We start from the raw sequence: 9,153 nt of genomic DNA, 5'->3' as shown, positions 1-9,153 counted from the left end.
CATTCCTAACTTTATCAATCCAGTGGTTCATGTAGCTCAGGTTCCCAGAGTGTGATTGATACAGGACTGTCAGCCTCATTAATGCCTTTTTCTCTAATCCCATTTCTGGAACTAGTTAGGAGCAATTTACCTTCATCTGGGAAGGAATCCAGTAATGGTCCTTCCTCTGGTCTAACTGATCTCCCTCCTACTGCTACAGTCTGGTGGCAGACTTGAAAAAGGCTACACTTCTTGAGAGTATTGATGCCCACTATAACACTGATGACATATCTGGACCAGACAAGGCCACAGTGACACAGATCCTATATCTGATTGTGGTTCATAGGAAGGACAAAGTATGGGAGATCATCACTAAAAATATCCCCGGTCCAGCCTGCCAAGTCAAACTATGGGAATATTATGGATGGGAAGAACCCAGATCAAGGTTGGTGAACCTGCAGCCTCCAGGCCACATATGGCCTTCTAGGTCCTCAGGTATGGCCCTTTGACTGAATCCAAATGCTTCCACAGTCAGGAACAAGCTATTGATTTCTCATGACCTAAGAAGAAGGTTTCTGGGCAAAGACTTTTTTTGGGATTGGAGAATCCACATTCCCCTCCATTTTCTGTTATCCACAAGACCACTTTTTTTGAGTAAGGTCAAAAAAAGAGCAGAGTGGGTGGGAGGGCCATGCCCTGGCTGGCAGGCATCAGTCAGGGGAGAGAAACCTGGGCAACATGGGCAGTGAAAAATAGTAATATGGGCAGCAGCACAAGCTTACTATAGTTATTGAACTTTAGAACTGATAAGGCTCTTCTGCAGTGCTGCTGTTACAGTACCTAGTGTTCAGCCACATAATTGCCCTCTACCCAAGGATAAGGGGTAGAAGAAGGACCCAGGGCCAATGCTTGAATGCACTCTTGAAGTAGCAGCTCTATGCCTCTGACTGCCAGGGTTGAGTTCCCCAACTTCCCTGATGCTATGGCAATGACAAATTAATGCCTGGGAAGGCAGAGTTTTACAATTCAGCATAGCAGTTTCTTGGACCCAGACTCCAAAAAATCTCACCCAATGGATTGCCTTTGGACATAGTTCCAATTCACCTCTTTGACCCTTTCTTATTCTGGTTACTATACAGAGCCTCCTGGGCCTGGAGTTCTGTGCCTGCTTAGAGGGCTGTCTGAGAAAATGGGCCCCTTCAAATGGTCCCTTTTCTCATCCTGAGAAAATGATTTCCTTCAGCTGGAAACTCTGCTTTCCCTCAGGATGCTTCAGACAACTTCTTCCCAGGGAGGAAGCATGAGACAAAGTGGGAGAATTATTGGGAGGTGGATCTCTAATACCAGAAGGGAAATGAAACTATTTCTCCCTGATTATAGTGTGAATTTACTTGGAATTGAGGAATCTCTTAGAGTCCCTAGATGAAGGTAAGGGAGAGTCCTTACTCAGGCCACAAGGGAGAAAAGTGCAGTTTGGAGTACAGTTTGGAACCAGTTCATACCAGCACTTGAGAGTTAAGTGTTAAATTTTCAATGTGAAAATTTACATTTTAGAAATAGGCAAACAGCTACAAATTAGGACTTACTTTATTGTTTTATTGATTGCCTAGACTTACAGTGATGGATAAGATGCTAATAATGCATATTAAACTTAGAACTATGTCTAGATACAGTTTTTCCCCCGGGGAAAGCCCATTGTTGAATATCAGCACAACCTTGGTGCAGTTAGTTCCTTAGGAGAGCCCTTTAAGGGGCAAAGATTTGGTATAATCTCCCTAATGGGCCTCCCAGGGAAGGGGAGGCTCTGGCTGTTAGCTTAGGGAGCATCTAGGGCAAGTCTCAGTGATGACTCAGGTCTCAGAACTGAGTTTCATACAACAAGGTAAGGACCTCTTACAGATGACCCTGAGTCATGAAGAGGCTCAGTCTATAGTCAATCAACAAGCATTTCATTTTTCTTGAGTAATATTTCCCCCCATTACATGTGAAAACAATTTTTAACATTTGTTTCTAAAAATTTTGAGTTCCAAACTTTCTCTCCCTCCTTCCCCTCCCTCTGACGGTAAGCAATTTGGTATGAGTTATACATGTGCAGTCATGCAAAAATATTTCCATATTAGTCATGTTGTGAAAGAAAACACAGACCAAAAAACCACACACACACACACACACACACACACACACACACAAACACAGCAGTTCTCTCTCTGGAGGCGGATAGCATTTTTCATCATGAGTCCTTTGGAATATTCTTGCATCATTGTATTGCTGAGAAGAGCTAAATAGCTCACAGCTGATCATCGAACATTGTTGCTGCTGCTATGTACAATGTTCTCCTGGTTCTGCTCACTTCACTTTGCATCAGTTCATGTAAGTCTTTCCAGGTTTTTCTGAAACCATCCTCCTCCTCATTTCTTATAGCACAATAGTATCCCCTCACAATCATATATCACAAATCGTTCAGCCAATTCCCCAATTGATGGGCATCATCTCAATTTCCAATTCTTTACCACCACAAAAAAAGCTGCTATAAATATTTTTGAACAGATAGGTCCTTTCCTCTCCCCCCTGCTTTTTAAAAAAAATATTTTTGGGATATAGACCTAGTAGTGGTATTGCTGGATCAGAGGGTATGCACAGTTTTTGTAGCCCTTTGGGAATATCAACAAGCATTTATTAAACACTTCCTATGTACCAGGTACTGTCCTGATGTTCCTGATACCACCCATTATTATAGCTTTACTTCAGGAGATTTACTATGAACTGCCCTTGATCTCATCCTCCCTCACTCCCCACTTCACCAAGGTTGAAAACCAAGGTGCTTCCAGAGCCAAGAGGTTCTTATCTTTTTACGGTGATCTCTACTCACTGTCAAAACAAAAAGTCATTTACAATTCATTTACGTGCTTTTTATAGTACCCTTCTACAGACAATAAGAAAAACGAATAAATAATTAAAAACTGTTTTGACACTTTTAATTCTTAAACCTGCTTCAGTTTTAGCTATGTAATCAGAGATATATGATAGGGAAATCTCAGTGAGAGAAGGTTAAGGGCAATGATTCTAACTCAGCTAATAGATGAACAATTTCTTTGGATTTATTGTCTCTTTAAACTCAAGCCCTCACACTTTTGCAAGGCTAAAATTCCATTGTAATGGTCAATGGGTCAATCTCATCATGATGACTACTTTAATCATTTCCCTTTCAAATATTCTTATATATACCTTATATTTCATAAAGATCTAGATTTCCATAGTTTAGGAGGAAAAAAGGTGAAAAAATAAGGCATAATGTCACCATGGCTGGCTAGGATAATTTACTTCATTTTGTGTCAATCTCTGTCACTTATTATAATTCTGTTTGGAAATATATATATATATATATATATATATGTATGTATATATATATATATATATATATATATATATACATACATATATACATACTGTATATTTTCAGAACCTGCATGGGAAACATCTAATAATAAGAGCCATAGTTAGCATTTGTATAGCAGTTATTATGTGCCAGGCACCATGCTAAGCACTTTACAATTATTATCTCATTTGGTCCTCTCAACAATCCTGGGGGGTAGGTGCTATATAATGAGTAGACAAAACCACTATCAATTTGTGCTAAGGCTATCTTACTGTGTCTATAAAAAACTGCCCCCTGCAGACAATTGGTTGGCTGTACTCTGTAAGCAGGATTTTTTGCTGAAACAGCATTCATATTCATTTTCTCCTTTTCAAATTTAGTAAATTCTCTTCTGTCATGAATTATCAACAGCAGTTTCCAGTGGCACACTGGTGTCTCCACCACATAGAAAATGGCTTCATGGCTCCCCTGGAATGAATACGTGAAGCAGAACCAGCAGTCATCCGCATCTTTCTCTATACAGTGGGTTAGAGATACACACTAGCCAGGCTGGGGCAAGCCACACCAAATTTTGATCAGGGTAATATTGAAGTCTATACATTCCTGGGCACATGTGTCTTTTTTTCTGCCTTATCAAACAATCTGCACCGAATCCACTTCTCTGTGCTTAGCACAGAACCCAGAGTAGGTCTGACATCTCCCAAGTGTGTGCTCGGTATTGGAGATCTGTGCATTTACAAGAAAGAGCACACTTGCAGATTCCTTGCTACTTACAGATTGTCCCATTCCATGCCACACAGAAAGAGGTATCTAAAGTACAATCATGAGCACTCCCAGTGAACCCCAGGTTATAGTCACACACTCCACACTTGCAAACACCATTTCCTCCACAAAGAAATATATTGGATCAATCGCAGTTGAATTTTGTCACATTGACAGAATTGGCAAGAATAAATTTCATTTTCATTCTCCCTCTTCTTACACTTACAATGTCCACAGATACAGTATCTATCGTTGCTGCAGATTTCAGAACAATTCCTTTCCTGCAGGAAGCATTTATGTCTTTGATGACTTCATTTACACTAAATTCACAATACCTACCAGCATATCCCTCATTGTATTGGCAGGCTGCACACACAAATGTCCTTCTACCACCACTCTCCTGATTACAAACAGTTCTTTGCTTTATATAAATTCACATGAACACAAATTTAACTTCATGTGAAGAATTCTGAAAGAAATCTACATTCCGAAAAAACACCTAGATTAATTTTACAGTATAGTTCTCTGCTTTTTCTCTCTGCTCCTGCCCCTCATTTTGGCACTCCATGGCCTTCCACTCCCCCATCAAAAAGAAAACCTAGAAAAAAATCCTTAAAAAAATCTCCTCCTGCTCTTACTTCTCTGTTCTTGGTCCCCACTTGCCCTTGAACCCTGGGCAGACCCTCCCTTCATAGGCATGTGTGGCCTCCTTCCTCCCTCCTTTCCTCCCTTCCCCACATCTGCAGGCAAATTCCCATTATGTCAAAAGAGGTCCACTTACTTAAAGTGAGAACTGTCTATTCAGAAAGGATTCAATTTGGCACCCACATTCACAGATAAACTGAAGAGTAATTAACACTTCTTCAGTGAGACCCAGAGGCTTAATCTTGATGGTTTCTTTGTCCTTACTGGGACATTTGTTAGAAGTTATGTTAATCTCAAACTGCATTTCAGCCTCTGTGGAAACATTAGAACATTTCCTTCCATTTTCTCCTACTCCAGTCACTCCATTCTTGCAGTAAGATTTGTAATCTACTGTTACTCCCTCTGGCAACATGCTGTTTTCCAAAATAACTTCAGAAGATAGAGAATGGGACGCATCAATGATCAACTGAATTATGTTGCTGGAATTGGCAGTCAGTGTTCCTATTACTGACTTCGGGACTGAATTTTTCAGTTGCTTATAAACAGCTTGAGACTCTTCTGTGACTGCAAAAATTGTCTGGATGTTACTTTTGTTGAGTTTCTGGACAAGATGAGCAATAGAGGGATGTTTACATGGAGGGTTCATCGTGTATGCTTTGTTTTCTAGGTGACATTGTCCTTCATTTAAAAAAAAATTTTTCCGTTGTCCTTCATTTGGAAAAAGAATATTCTGCCAAGTTTACTGTCTCTGGCAAAGTGAAACCCAACATCAGTGGGAAAAAATACTCTTGTAATATTTCTCCAACTAATTAATGACTCACAAAGAGTAACTTCCAGGATTGCATCAAACCCACCTTCTGGAGAATCCAGAGGACCAGTCGTGTGCTGTTTCCCTCTAAGCTCATCAAACACTTCCCCTTTATTTCTTAGGTTGAGCATGATTCTGTAACAGAAAGGGCTGGTGCAGGTTTGGTCTGAGGCCGGATTTGAACTCAGGTACTCCTGACTGCAGGGCTGGTGCTCTATTCACTGCACCACCTAGCTCCCCCGGAAAAATCTCTTTAAAAAGTTTCACATAATGGTCATACCCCACTTCTTGTACCTACTGCGCAGGCGTTTTACCCAGAGTTCACTAGGAAAAGCCCACGGGGGGGGGGCCACACGGAGGTGTGGTTTTAGCCCTGCTATGTCATTAAGTTAACTAGAGTTCAGGAGTAACTGAGAGTTGTCCAGTCTGCCACCAGTCAATGCCTTGTTTGACAAGATAGATGTAGGGAGTATACATATGTCTTAAGTCTAGAATACAGATAGTGAAGAGTCCAGGATGTAGATAATGAGGTAGGGCAGTAGTATAGATAGTCCAGTGGGTGAGAATGTCTTTATGACCCAGTGCAAAGCCAGTTTGAATTAATAATTCCTTCAGGTGCTGTTTGTAACTGCACCAGGGAAAGAGATAAGGGTCTTGCTGGGGCCCACTCATGAGTAATTGCTAGGCACAGTGTCCTTTCGGGCTGGGGAGAAATTGTCAGAGACAGTGTTTCTGAGGCTAGGGAGAAATTTAGGTTCAAGTGCAAGCACTCAAAAACAAATACCCAAGCACCTCATCAACTGATGGGAGTTTCAGCATTAATTGTGGTGGCTGGATCTGGGTAACATCTTATGACTATAGCTTCTCTGCTGTACCTTTACTGTAATTTGTTACCTTTTTATTTCTCCTGATATCTTTGTGGCCTCCAGGATTGTGCTCTGGATTGCAACCCCTTCTTTCCAACACTGGGCAGAAGTAGGCATTTCTTTGTTTAGAAATGATGAACTCATGCACCACCCACAGGGTGGCCCTGCTTGTATACATTCTCCCCATGGTTTTAAACAATCATTTCCACTCCTCTGGCATACTTGACAGCTTGACCACCTGACCAATTCAATCCAGAAAAGTACAGACAATTCTCACTTCAGATAGATGGAGCATCCCATAGACCTCTACATAAAGTGATTTTTTGGTGATACAAATTTGCCCACAAATATGGGCAAAGGAGGGAGGAAGGGAGATGGGAAGGAGTTGTGCCCCCTTGGAGGGGCCAGCATGAGGTTCAAGGACGTGTGGGGGTCAGGACACAGAAAGGAGAGCAGGAGGAGGAACACATGGGGCCGGAGCCAGCCATGTGGGAACCTGACCAAACTGAGAAGAAGAAGGTGGGAGGAGTCTGGATACAGCCATAGACAGAAGTGGACTAGCCACACACAGAGGCAGGGGACAGATACTTGGGATCCCAGAGTGGACCCATGGAAGACAGACACTCTGGGTGGACACATGAGCAGGTGAGTGAGCTGGGCAAATCTCTGGAAGTCTCAAGCAGGCCCTATCTGGAAGTGGTAGTGATGATTTCTCTAGGTACCCCTTCTTCTGCTTTCACTTGGAGGACTTTTTTTAGCATATGTTTTTTTTTTTAGTTTTACAGCTATCCCTTCCACTTGACAACTTTCTGATACATCTGGTTGGCATGAGAAATTAAATGGGAATTTTTGGGGAGTTTTGGGAAGCCACAGATGACACATGAAGGCCAGCAGATGACACAGAAAAAGCTTAGAAGCTCAGAAATGCATAAAATATATGCATAGTATTATATAATATCAACATATTTTATCTTTTAACACCATCATAATTCAGACTTCTCCTCTGGTATGAAAGGAGGGCCAAAAAGTTTTACGCAGATTTTCCAGATTGAGGGGATGCTGCACTCCTAACCCCTGTGATGTGGAAAGGATAACTGGTTTTTTTTAGGGGGCTGGGGGTGGGAGGCTGTGGCACACCAGGGGAGAGGTGGGAGTAGAGAGACAACGAAGTTACCACAGGTGTTTTTTTGGCATATGGATTTCTTTCAGAATTCTTATAAAGTCAAATTTGCATAATGTGAATTCATGTGAAGGGAGAACTGTGTGTGAAGTAAATTCCTCTCTTAGTGGGGCAGCTGTGAGGCTGACTGGGGCAAGCTGACTGGCTCAGTGATGTGGCTTCCTTCCCCCTCTCTGGATTGGCTCGCTCAGCTGCTCATGGTCCAGGTGGTGGCAGTCTGGGCTCCCCCCTCAGATTAGTCCTCTGGTAGCTGTCTGCCTCTCCTTTCCTCTCACATACTCCTCATTTCTTACAGCCCAATGGTATTCTATGATATTCAAGTACCACAATTTGTTTAACCTTTCCCTAATTGCTGGCTGTGGCCCCACTTTCTTTCCTACAACAAAAAGTGCTGCTCTGGGGGGAGTGGCTGAACAAAGTGTGGTACTTGAATGTCATGGAATATTACCAACCAAGCTGCAGGAAATGATGCTTATGATGCTTACAGAGAAGCATGGAAAGACTTAATGTGAAAAGATTACACTTGTTCTGTTTGGCTCCAGGGGGCAGAGCTAGGAACAGCCGGTGTAAATTGCAATGAGACAATTTTACATTGTACTCCCAGAGCTTAGCACCGTGCCTGGCACATAAGAAATGCTTGTTGACTGACTGACTTAGTTCAGTTCTGACACATGTTTAGTCCATGTTTAGCCACTCTCCAATAAGAGGATATTCACTTAGTTTCCGATTTTGGGTTGTCATGAAAAAGGGCTGCTACAAATCTTTTTTCCTCTTTTTCTTCTTTCTTTGATTTCCTTGAGGTATTTCCCTGTCTTGTAGTGGTATAGCTGGGTCCCAGGTTATGCATAGTTTGACAACTTTCTGTTCCAAATTATTTTCCAGAATGATTGGGCCAATTCACAGCTTCACCAAAAGCATATTAGTATACCTGTTTTCCCACAGCCCCTCCAACATTTGGTTTTTTTCCTAGTTTGTCATCTTTGCTAATCCCATGGGTATGAGGTGAAACCTCAAATTTGCATTAATTTGTATTTCTCTAATTATTAGCTGATTTAGAGAATTTTTTCCCATGATTGTTGATAGTTCAGATTTCTGCCTGTTCATATCCCTTGACCATTTATTCACTGGCTCAGGGAATTGGTTCTCCTTTTCATGACTTGATTTCTTTATACTCTTAAACTTAAGATGACTATTAAATATAGTACCAATCTCTCACTAGTCTTGAATTTTCAACTGCCTACTGGACATGTCTAGAATAAATTCATTAATTTATTAATTTAATAATGCCCATATTTCCAACTTAACATGACCAAAGCTGAACTCATCTTCTCTCTTATTTCTGTTTATGGCACCATGATTCTCTCATTTATCAAGGCTTGAAAATTTGGAGTCATCTTTGACTTCCCATTCCCTCACTCCCCCATAGGGGCTGTTGAAATACAGCAGTTACTTTCAGATTTGTCCCCTCCATGCCACTACCATGGCTACCACCATGATTCAGGTCACCATTATCTCGCTTATATTGCAGGAGCCTCAT

General features: G+C 41.5%; 1 pseudogene; it reads right to left on the bottom strand.

The window, feature by feature from the left end:
• The window catches only part of LOC110214251 (integrin beta-1-like), a 19,260-nt pseudogene extending 10,107 nt beyond the window's left edge, over positions 1 to 9,153 (bottom strand).

The sequence above is a fragment of the Phascolarctos cinereus genome, unplaced genomic scaffold (genome assembly GCF_003287225.1).
Source record: "Phascolarctos cinereus isolate Bilbo 61053 unplaced genomic scaffold, phaCin_HiC Scaffold_4;HRSCAF=312, whole genome shotgun sequence".
Taxonomy (NCBI): Eukaryota; Metazoa; Chordata; class Mammalia; order Diprotodontia; family Phascolarctidae; genus Phascolarctos; species Phascolarctos cinereus.
This window is presented reverse-complemented; position numbering and strand designations above follow the sequence as displayed.